General features: G+C 43.1%; 1 pseudogene; it reads left to right on the forward strand.

Annotated features, from left to right (window-relative positions):
• Nucleotides 1-2,172: 2,172 nt before the first annotated feature.
• Nucleotides 2,173-6,485, forward strand: LOC130833974 (LRP2-binding protein-like; annotated as a pseudogene).
• Nucleotides 6,486-8,942: the final 2,457 nt, after the last annotated feature.

Below are 8,942 nucleotides of genomic sequence, written 5' to 3' on the forward strand. Positions count from 1 at the left end.
CCAAGGGAATACAGGTTGAATAATCATCATAGTCCAAAGGAATACATGCTTACTGCTACTTAAAGCAAATTGAATAAACTATTGGAAAAGAACACTGTTAAAGACAGCTGAGAAAACTTGAGAGATCATGGATGTAAAGAAAATGTGCTAACAATGGGTTTGCTGAAGGATAACATTTGGGGACCTCATTTTAGCTTCTGGTTGGAATAGTTGGCCGTACTGATGATCAGTCTACTCAAAATTCTTTTTCAGAATTTCAGAGGATCTACAATGTGTTCAACTCTAATTTGACAATCCAAGTTTCTATTTAAACTGGAAAATTATTTACAAATCACTGGAAACAAATATCTCAATTCGTGAGTGATGCATCAGAATGAACCTCTCTGGTAATAAACAAAAACAGTAAACTCACAAGTACTTTCTTTTTGCCAAACCCTCTCCATTCATATCTCATCAGCCTCCAAGGGGTGACTCTAATATCACTTTTAAGATTGTACCCTCCATGCACTTCTGTTATTTGCTCAGTCTCTCACGCGTAAAGAATAAGTACCGGTGACACTAATCTCTGGAGGGAAGGAAAAAATAATCCTAAAGGCCTTCATTAGGTTCCCTTTCCCTTTCGACCGTCAAATCTAATCCCCCCCCCCACCCTCATTACTCCCTGTCAGAACCGTCAGTGATAACAAGTTTGATTTTCACCAAATATATTTCAATTTCACTCTCTGACATTGTAGTAGCAAGGGTCTGGGCAGAGGCCACAGTTTTATCTACTAACACTTACAATCAAAATATGAAGTCTCACCCACGGTAAGAATTGAAGACATACATGCTCTGATGCTTTTTCCCTAACATAGAGACACTCCATTTTCTCATCTGAACTTTTTTTAGCAAAGTCACATGCCCAGGAAATTCAGATTTTCACTTGAGTCCTACATCTAAGTTTCATAAAGTCTTTTACCCACTGTTCTCTTCTTCCAATTCCAAAAGCTAGAAAGAACTTTTTCAGGGCTCTTTGTTTTCCAGCACATTATCTCACAATCTACTGGACTCTTTGAATTTGCAGGCGGCAAGAACATCACAAAACTTCCCAAAAGTATGACCAGAAATCTGTGAGATCAACTATCATGTGTCCTCTAATTCACATCAAACCAAGCAATATCTACTCAGCACATACTATGGACAAGGTCCTGGGAAAGGCAGTGGTGAATATTAGACACCACAGAGAATCATAAAGCAGAAAGCTAGTGTTTTCTTATTTTCTCATAGCATCGGCCTCAGGCTGGCAGTAAGCAAAGGTATCATTTAAGAGGTGTGATTGGACCATTAGGGAAAAAACATTTCATGCAAAATTGCCTTCCTTACCCAGGTGGCACAGATTTGGGAATGCCAGGAGATTAGGCCTTCAACTTGAATTCTTCTGTAATTCCCATTCAAAGCACCCTGTGCAGTGGAGAAGATGGAGCGAAACCTGATGTCCTTGTCAATCAGAGACATACATTTCCTTAATGAGAGAGCTGACCAGGAAAGTCCTAAGACCTTGGAAACAGCATGGGGGCCAACCCCCTTCCTCTCCTTGGCTCTCAAGAGGCAGAAAGTAAAGAAAGCCAGTGTTCTGAGGATTGAAGCTGTAGAAAGGCAACCACATTTATATCAAGTTATGCCCTCCCCACAATGGCTTCCTAACAGAGCCAAATCCCACAAATGTACATCCGGTTCAGGTGGCCTCAAATCTGCTACTGTTTGTGATTTCTTCCTTCTTTTTTACTTTTCTTTCTTCCCTTTTTTTTTTAATCTTTCTTTTTCTGTTTTTCTACCTGTTTTGGAAAAAAAAGCATAGAGACTGTTTCAAACCACACACTCTCTAGCCACCACGTGGAGAGACACACACTATATTTTTTCAAGACTATAAAACCTAATTCTCAGTCAGCCTCTTTGTGTCTTAGTTTTTCGCAAGTGTTTGATGTTTTCTCTTATCTTGAGAATAGCTCCACCTTTTCCTGGTTCATGCAAGCTTATTGAGGTCACCCAACTTCAAAGTTCCTTTCTGTGACTCAAACGGTGAAGTTCTTCTGTGTGTGAGTGTCTAGGGGACGCCTAGGACGCAGGAATAATACCCCTCTGTAAGGAGATCTGGGCTAATGACAATGCAGCACTCTCTTCACGTGAATACCGATGGTGATTCGGCATCACAGGCAGCCAGATAATGTCTCTAAAAAGCATCAGTGTTCTCTGAGATGCTTCCCAGGTATCCTGTTGCAAGATCTAAAGCATCTCCGAACTGAATACAGTTGCCCGGTTTGTCCTAGGGGGTGCCAGAAATGCTAATTGATTTCACATACATTCCCTGCATAGCAGTGGAAATTTTCTGTTTCAAATCCACCCAACAAGAAGTTAGTTGCGGGAGAGCCTGCCTGTTCCACACCAACTTTCTCTTCCCATCCCTTCACCTGGTTGAAACCACAAGAGACAACTTTCTGCCCTTGACCACCTAATGTAAAGACACCTGTCTGGGCCTGCAAATAAATAAATTCATGCACAGACGCCCCAACCTAAGGATTTTAGAAATACTCTTTTTTTCCGAGGAACTCACCAAGAGGCATCTTTAAGGTGAGTCAAGAAACAGATTTCTCTGATGTCTGCCCCCACCCCCCACCCCAAACTGGGCAAGTCCAAACACACAAGGCATGAAAAGGAGGAAGGAGGAAAGCTTCATGGAAACAGACTGTAAATCTTTCAGGGAAGAATAAGCAGAGCAGAATCCGGTAACCAAAAAGGCATTGCCTCTAGACAGAAAGGGCATCAACCAGGCCTGGAGCTGTGGCCACGGCAGGCATTATGGCCAAAAGGGGGGTTTTCACAGGTCTTCCTAAGGTTGGGGGCAGAGTGAATCTCCCTTTCCATTTCTCAAAAAAAAAAGTATTTTCTCGGTAGAAAGGCCAAGCGATATCCTTCAACTCATTAACCAAATCTTAACTTCTAGTTAAGCAGTGTCGTGTTTGCCTGTTTTCTCGTGTTTAGTCATCAGCCCCAGGAGATGGTCTGATGGAGTGGTTAAGTAGATTCAAATGCCAAACCCATCACTTACCAGCTGTGTGACTTGGGGAAATCATTTAACTTCTCTGTGCCTTAGTTCCGCATCTATAAAACAAGAGTAATAAGACCAGAGGTTTGTTCTTCCATCTCCTGCTTGGCAGCCTCATAAACCCTCTTTGTTGCAAACCTCGTTGGCTCAGCATTTTGGCTTGCTGTGTGTTGGTCAAGAGGAACCTGGTCTAGTAAACAGAAAAAGGAGTGGAATATATGAAGAAAATTGTTGATTCTCTGTGTCCCAAAGTAAGACGCTTAAAATTTGCAGCAGCTTACAACCTTGGAAGAGCTTATTATGAAGGAAAAGGCATTAAACAAGCAGATGAGGAAGCTGAAAGACTGTGGCTTTCTGCTGCAGAAATGGAAATTCAAAAGCTAGTGTGAAGGCTCAAAGTATCCTAGGATTGTATTACTCAACAAAGGAACCCAAAGAGTTAGAGAAGGCATTTTATTGGTATTCAGAAGCTTGTGGCAATGGAAACCTGGAGTCCCAGGGTGCACTTGGGCTCATGTACTTTTATGGACAAGGCATCCACCAGGATACTAAGGCTGCCCTGCATTGCTTGAGGGAAGCAGCAGAGCATGGAAATGTCTATGCTCAAGCAAATCTCGTGGAGTATTATTATAAGATGAAATTTTTTACAAAGTGTGTTGCATTTTCAAAAAGGATTGCTGACTACGATGAGGTTCATGACATCCCCATGATCGCCCAAGTCACAGACTGCCTCCCAGAATTCATCAGCAGAGGCATGGCCATGGCCTCTTTCTACCATGCACGGTGTCTGCACCTTGGCTTAGGTATCACAAATGATGAAGCAACAGCTAAACACTATTATTCTAAAGTAAGCCTGAAAACAAATATAAATTGACTGAAGAGGAATTTCTGGGTTTTTAGTTGACTTGAACATCTTTATAAATTAGTGTCTTTTTCTACTTATTGCGCAGATAACCTCTGTCTACCAAGACATCGTCAGACAGGCAGCTTGTTTGCAGACAATTCTGTGATTCTTTTTAACATAATTAAGTTCAGATGGTAAAATTTATATTTTTGATGCAAATTATTCTATTTCACTGTCTTCAGCCTAAGGCCCAGCACCAAGACCTTAAAGCACCAAGACTTTATGCATGCCTTCTTTCACCCAGAAAAAGTGTGAATCTCTATTTTCATTCTAGTATATTTCATTAAGGTTTTTTTATACATGACATCAACTACACTTAGGTGGATATTCATGAATTTGAGGTCACCAGTTAAAATAAGCCTTTTCATGTTTTAATCCATGTGATGAGTTTATTTAGATACTGAATGGATTTCACATCTAAAACCAACTGTTAAAAAGTGCAGAGGGAGTGAAAAAGGGAATCATTATGAATAGTAACTGCAAGTTCTTTTTTTAAAAAAGAAAACAAAAAATTGCACACTTTAGGTCCATGACATCCATAGTCCAAATTAGAATTAGATCATAAACATTTGCATAATGTACAAAGAGTTCAGCTGGAGCAGGGGAGCAAGGCAAGGAACAATTTTCTAGGTCCCTTGCCTAAGTCTGATCACATTACAGCAGTGGTTCTCAAGATTATTTGCATATGAAAATCACATGGGGATCTCTTAAGAATTCCAAAGCCCAGGCTTTATTTCAAAAAAATTAAATCACCGTCTCCCAGAACAAGACACAAGCAGATTTGTTTAAACTCCCCAGGGGGTTCCAATGTGTAGGCAAGTTTGGGACACTAAATTATTGGAAATTTAAAATTTCCAGCGCATTAAAACCATATCAACATAAACATAGGAACACAGTACAAAACTACAACTGACCTTCGAGATATTTCCTGTTAAGCCATTCTGTTAGTAAGAATAACAGCTGTCTTTTGTTATAAACTTATTTATTGGCTGCATTGGGTCTTCATTTTTGCACTCAGGCTTTCTCTAGTTGTGGCAAGCAGGGGCTATTCTTTATTGCAGTGCACGGGCTTCTCATTTCTGTGGCTTCTCTTGTTGCAGATCACAGGCTCTAGGCGTGCAGGCTTCAGTAGTTGTGGCTTGAGGGCTCTAGAGCACAGGCTCAGTAGTTGTGGCACATGGGCTTGGTTGCTCTGCAGCATGTGGTATCTTCCCAGCCCAGGGATCAAACCCGTGTCCCCTGCATTGGCAGGTGGATTCTTGGCCACTGTGCCACCAGGGAAGTCCTGTCTTTTTTAAATCTAAATGTTCTGTGTATTATACCAATTTTCAAACCAAGTCAGTTTCTGATTCTATGCTATCCTTGGTATCCTTTCCAAGTAAACATAAGCAGAGAGCTCCTGGTGAAAAATATCCTGAAATGTGGCACATGTTCATCCTAAATAAAACAGCATAATAAACAGAAAAAAAAAAAACCCATAAGACCAGTGCCTGCCTCCTGCCATAGTTGGAGGCTAAATGTGAACACCTGTGTAAAGCATGCAGCCCAGTGCCTGGCACATAGTAAATGCTCAATAAACGTTAGCTGCTATGATTGTTCCCAAGGGAAGGACAGAAGTAGTCAAAGCATGGACCAGACAAAGCATCTTAGACAGTATTACTATACTGAACTGCTCGCCTTGGTTCAAAGCATTTCTGTCTGTCTCCTCTGGAGGCCAAACATGATAATGGAAGAGGCTCCGTCCAAGGTGGAGGACACCCACCAAAGGGCTGGAGGACAGCGTGTGTTTTCGCTGGCAGGCTGCTAACTAGCCAGACCTCTGGGAAGTCGCAACACCCACTTGGCAAAGTGGACCCTGTCTGCCTTATTGAAAACATCTTAGGAGCATGATAAATAAGATGCATCTTGTTTCCATAGTGTGAACTTGTAATTCTGTTGGCCAGGAGCTGTCAGGGAGAGAAGATTAGTGAGTACAAGAATGCTTAACAAAGTGGGGCTGATGAAAGCAGAGCTTCAGCAAGTAGCCCAGCTCTGAACAATAAAACACCTTTAATTGGGAAAAAGCAGGCACTTCCCAAAAGGTCCTAGGTCCTGTCAGGGCACATGTCCCACAGTCTGGGACCAGAAGTGTTTTTCAAAGCCACCCCCACCATGAAGAGACACACAGGTCCCAGTCTGTTTTGTGACTGTGTGAGGTAGGTCAACAGCAGTGGAAATTCTCAGACCCGCCAAGGTGAAAGGCAAGCACAGACACTGCTCGTACAAAACACTGGGAAGCTTGGCAGGTTCCCAGGATCCATGCAAGGTCGTGGTACTGGGGCTCTGGGGCCGTGGGCTCCTGAACTGGCAGAGGAAGCAGATTGCCAGAAAGGAGTGGGCTCTGCTGATGCCAGTGACGGAGCCCACGGCTGGCTGGCGCGGTCCAAGAAAGGCTGTTTGGAAAGTGGTGGAGGAAATGATATATCTGGCTTAACTGGGTGGAATTTATCACTGACCTAGAAATCAGTGCCTCGGGCAGCCCAAGAAACAACAGTTTTAAGAGCAGAAGAGAACATAAGGACCAAGAAGCCAGGACTCAGAGTTGTAAGGCTGGGTTTTCCTTGGGTTTATATACAGGGGGGACAATGACGGAACACCCTGCACGGTGCCCATCCACACAGGGCCAAGCCGGCACACCCTAGAGATGGTGGAAGGTCCAAAGAAGGACCACATTAGCTCAGTTAACCAATCATCTTAGCACAGGAATTCATGCATTAAAAGCCGGGTAAGCAGACAAGTGGCTACAAGAGAGATTTGAGTCTACTGTGATCTATATGCATGAGTGGATTTAAAGGAAGGGAAATCAAATGGGGAGGGTGGCAGCAGGTCATGAACGGAAAAGGAATTTAGTCTTGAATCTCAGATGATACCAGTTTGCAAGATTAACTGGGAAGAGGTACCATTTGTTTACCCAGTGTCAACTGAATCTCTCCTGGTCAAACCAAAGCTGTCGTGATGAGGGACAGTCCCCGTCCTTCATTCTTTTCCTAGGGTAGAAGATTAGCCCCATGTTCCAGCTACCTAGCCCCTTGTAGACATCACCATGTTGCTTCGTCACCTCTGCCTTCTCTATCCCACCAATGCCTCCTCCAGGACCACCACCTCCATGTCACTGTCATCTCTCTCCCACTGTCACTTCCACTTCTGCCACCACCTCCAGCTTCACTGGAATCCCCTTCATTTCTGCCTCCACTATTATCATCAGCGGCTCCCACAACCCCTCTACTACTACCACCCCCATTGCCATTTCCACCAACACCCCCACCACTGTCACCAGCACCTCCACCACCACCGTTTCCACCACCACCACCATTGTCACCATCGCCACCTCCCCTCCATCTCCACCAATACCCCTTATCACCACCACCACCTCCACCACCATCTCTTCTACTACATCAACCACACTCCACTACCCTCCACTGCCTCCTACCACCTCCATCATGAATCTGTTTCCCTCCACTTTCACCACCACCACCTCTACTTCCACAAACTCCACCACTACTGTCACCTCCTCCACCTCCACCATTTTCTCCTAAACCACCTCTGCTTCCTCTACCACCACTATCTCTATCTCTGCCTCCTCCACCACCATCACTACCACCTCCATTATCTCTATTACAACCTCTACCAACTCCAGCAACACCTCCACTTCCACTACCAATACTACCACCTCCACCAAGACTTCCTCCACCAGTTTCTCCATCACCACCCCCATCTCCACTTCCATGACCACCTCCACCACTGCCACCACCTCTGTCATCATCGCTACCCCTACTAACTTTACCATCCACCAGCATCATAACCCATCACCTCCACCACCATTGTTGTCACCACCCCCATCTGTAAGTCAGGAGCTAAAGGAAGTATTTTATAACCATTACCTTTATCTCATTCCCACAGAAACTCTATGAGGTGGGTATTCCCATTTTACAGACGAAAGAGAAGTTATATCGCTTGCTCCAAATCACACAGACACAAAAATATAAATGCAAATTTCTATTCTAAGTGCATCTAAGGCCATGCTCCTGTGTTCTACTGAATCATGACCGTTCTCTATGAAAAAAAAAGAAAGGAACTATAAACAGAGTAAGTACACTTTCTCCACATATCTGTAAGGGCACAAAAGAATGCGGTAAGTATTAAGGGCAGAGATATAAGGACGTGGCTCATGGGTGGCCATCCCTTTCCAGTGCCCAGTACAAACTCAGCCTGTGCCTAAAGATGGCTTGTAAGTATGAGCTCACCCTGGAGAATATAAAAATCTGTCACCCAGAGAGCCAAAACTGTCAAAAATCCCTGGTTTTATAAGTTATTCACCTCATTTCTTTAAGCCAAGATTTGTTTATTTCAATGAAATTAATGGACATTTTGAAATGGAAAGCATATTTCAGAAATAAAATGCAATAAAACATAAGAATATGTACGTTGACCATTGAGATATATCTACAAGTCCATATACTGTATAGTGAAAATAAATGGCTCATTTCCTTAACATGGTGTGGTGTGGGTGCTTATCACTCTAGAATACCTATAAATTGGAAGAAAGGGAAATATCATCCTTGTTTGCTTATCCCATAATATTTAACCGACTTTAGGGGTTAAAAAACAAAAAGACATCATGTATCTTTGCCTATAGTCTCAAGTTATCTTTCAAATGATAAACCATTCCTATAGTGTATCAGTCCTAAAACCCAGGCAAAGTCATTGCATGAAGTAGTGGAAAGAATCTGAACTTCAGAGTCAAGCAAAACTGAGTTCTTATCATAGTTTTGCTCATTATTGGCTCTGCTACTCTGGGCAGTTTATTTAACCCAGAATTTCCCAGCTGGTAGACTGAGGCCCGCTGCGGTGCCACATGCCTGTAACATGTGTGCCAAGATACTGATGTCCTCAGCCACAGGGGCAGATCGATTGGTC

Source organism: Hippopotamus amphibius, chromosome 12 (genome assembly GCF_030028045.1).
Source record: "Hippopotamus amphibius kiboko isolate mHipAmp2 chromosome 12, mHipAmp2.hap2, whole genome shotgun sequence".
Classification (NCBI taxonomy): domain Eukaryota; kingdom Metazoa; phylum Chordata; class Mammalia; order Artiodactyla; family Hippopotamidae; genus Hippopotamus; species Hippopotamus amphibius.